Below are 3,186 nucleotides of genomic sequence, written 5' to 3'. Positions count from 1 at the left end.
TTAAATACTATAGAGGAAAGACTTCAGCATGCATTTGTGGCATAGGCAACTGGGACATATGAGCGAGAAGGGGCTGTAAGCTCTTTCCAAGAGAAAGTATTGTCAGACCTCAGATGTACACATCTGAACCCTTGTATTGATTGTTTGTTGGTAAACAATACAGAGTTTCATTTTCTAGTCCTGCTATATCTAGAAAAATACATGCCTTAGACCATGTTTATATTATGTATGTGGTCCTTTAAGGATAAAAACTCCTAGTGGATCTGTTGATGTTCCTGGTATAAGTGATGCATTTTATTTTATCACTTTTATAGATGATTTTTTCAGGAAAGTTTGGGTCTATGCTTTGAAGACCAAAGATCTGGTTATTAATATCTTCAAAGAGTTTTCATGCTAGGGTTGAAAGGGAGACAGAAAGACAATTGAAATACATAAGATCAGATAATGGTGGTGAGTACACAGGATTATTTAATGATTATTGCAGGTCACATAACATCCAACATGAGATGACAGTTCCTGGTACAACTCAACATAATGCTATTGCAGAGAGGATGAACCGCATCATCATGGAAAAGATCAGATGTATGCTTTTACAGGCCAAGCTACTCAAAAGGTTTTGGGATGAGGCTTTGAGGACTGCAGTTGATGTGATCAACTCATCACCATGTACAGCCCTATATGGTAATGTTGTAGAGCATGTATGGTCAGGGAAAGATGTTTCCTACAAGTATTTGAGAGTGTTTGGTTGTCATGCATTTGCACATGTTCCCGACAATGAGAGGTCCAAGCTGGATAGTAAGACTAAAGAATGTATTTTTCTTGGTTACTCACATGATCAGTTTAGTTACAGGCTTTGGGATCCAGAAAAGCAAAAGTTGTTCAGAAGTAGAGATATAGTCTTCTTTCAGGATCAAACCTTTGAAGATTTGAAGAAGAAAACACCGGCCAAGGCTTCTGCAAAAGGATTAGCAGATTATGACCCAGTTACTTCTCTAGTATATCAGGGTGATGGGAGAGATGTGCAGGAAGATTGTGTAGAGCCTGATGTTGATCTACCTGCAGGACATGTTGAGTAAGAAGAAGTTGGAGAATAACTTCCTACAGAACCTCAGTAGATAAGATCTTCTAGACAATGTCAACCTTCCAGAAGATACTCTACAGATAAGTATATAATGCTTACTGATACAGGTGAACCAGAGAATTACCAGGAAGTAGTTGAAAGTGAGCAGAAAGAGAAGTGGTTAGTTGCTATACAGGAAAAAATGGATTCTCTTCAGAAGAATCACACTTATGATTTGGTACTACTACCAAATGGAATAAAGGCCTTGAAGAACAAGTGAGTTTTTAAGTTGAAGACTCAATAATATTGTTCTCAACTAAAGCACAAAGCTAGATTTGTTGTGAAAGGCTTTGGTCAAAAGAAATGTATTGACTTTAAAGAGATTTTTTCTCCTGTTGTTAAAATGTCTTCTATTTATGTTGTTCTTGATATTACTGCTAGACTGGACTTGAAGGTTGAGTAGTTAGATGTGAAGATAGCTTTCCTTCATGATGATTTGAATGAGAAAATTTATATGGAGCAACCAGAAGGCTTCAAAGTCAAAGGTAAAGAGAACTTTATTTGTAAGTTGAATAAGAGCTTGTATAGGCTAAAGCAAGCTCCAAGATAGTGGTACAAAAAGTTTGATTCATTTATAACAGAAAATGGATACAAAAGAACAGCTTCAGATCATTGTGTGTATATCAAATGGTTTGATGAGAATTTTATTATTCTCTTACTTACGTTGATGACATGCTTATTCTTGGGAAAGATATGTCTACAATTGACAGGTTAAAGAAGGAAGTGAATGAGTCTTTTGCAATGAAGGACATGAGGCCAACAAAGCAAATATTGGGTTTGCAGATTTCCCGTGATAGAAAAAATAAGAAGATTTAGTTGTCACAGGAGAAATACATCGAGAAGGTATTGGAAAGATTCAGCATGAGCAATGCAAAACCAGTTGGTTCTCCACTTGCAGGTCACTTCAAGTTGTGCTTCGAACAGAGTTCGTCAAGTGATGAGGAGAAGGAGAAAATGCAAAAGGTTCTTTATATTTTAGTAGTCGGAAGTTTAATGTATGCAATAGTATGTACAAGGCCAAACATCGCATATGCAGTTGATGTTACTAGCAGATTTCTTGCAAATCCAGGCAAAGAGCATTGGGCAGTAGTGAAGTAGATTTTTAGATATCTCAAAGAGAGTTCTAAAGTTTGTTTAAGCTTTGGAGATGGACCACTTGTGTTGACAGGTTACACAGATGTAGATATGATAAGAGATATAGATACGAGGAAGTCCACTTCAGGTTATGTATTTATTTTTGTAGGGGGAGCTGTGTCATAACAATCTAGGTTGCAAAAGTGTATTGCTTTCTCCACCACAGAAGCAGAATATATTGCTGCTATAGAGGTATACAAAGAAATGTTATGGATGAAAGAATTCTTACAAGAAAATTATGTGGTGCATTGTGACAGCCAGAGTGTCATCCATTTGTGTAAGAACCCAATGTTTCATTCCAAGTCAAAGTATATAGATGTCAGATATCACTAGATTTGAAATGTATTTGAAGAGAAGCAGTTGCAGCTTCAGAAAATTCACACAGATGATAACGGAGCAGACATGTTGACAAAGACCTTACTGAAAGAAAGACAAAAGATATGCTGACAGTTGGTCGGCATGGCTTCACATTGAAGAGTCATGAGACAGCCTCCCTTATGGGCTAAAGGGGGAGGTTGTTGAGCTGACAGCCCATATTTAGCCCAAGCTCACCCCCCTCTTAACATAACCCTAATTTATATTGAGGGAGGTGTGGTGGCTATAAAAAGATGCAGAAAAAGGCAACAAGGAGGCAGTTTTTTGGTAGCCACGAGATTCTAAAGAAAAGGAGGAGAACAAGGCAGAAAAGGAAGAGAAAGAAAGGGAAGAAGACAAGGATATCACATAGAGACTGTTCTCAATCATCTAGCAGTGCTTTCATCTCAGGTTAGATTAGATCTACAGTAGATTCTTACTATGATTACTTGGGGAGAATTAGAGAAGATTTAGATATTGTGCACAGTAACGTAATCCTTGTATCCCAGTTATTCTCTTGTGAATGTTGCTAGGGTTTTGGGCAAGAGATTGAGATTTGTATATTCATTATTATTATA

The sequence above is a fragment of the Musa acuminata genome, chromosome BXJ1-6 (genome assembly GCF_036884655.1).
Source record: "Musa acuminata AAA Group cultivar baxijiao chromosome BXJ1-6, Cavendish_Baxijiao_AAA, whole genome shotgun sequence".
In the NCBI taxonomy this organism is placed as follows: Eukaryota; Viridiplantae; Streptophyta; class Magnoliopsida; order Zingiberales; family Musaceae; genus Musa; species Musa acuminata.
The sequence above is the reverse complement of the archived record's forward strand: the minus strand, read 5'-3'. Positions refer to the sequence as shown.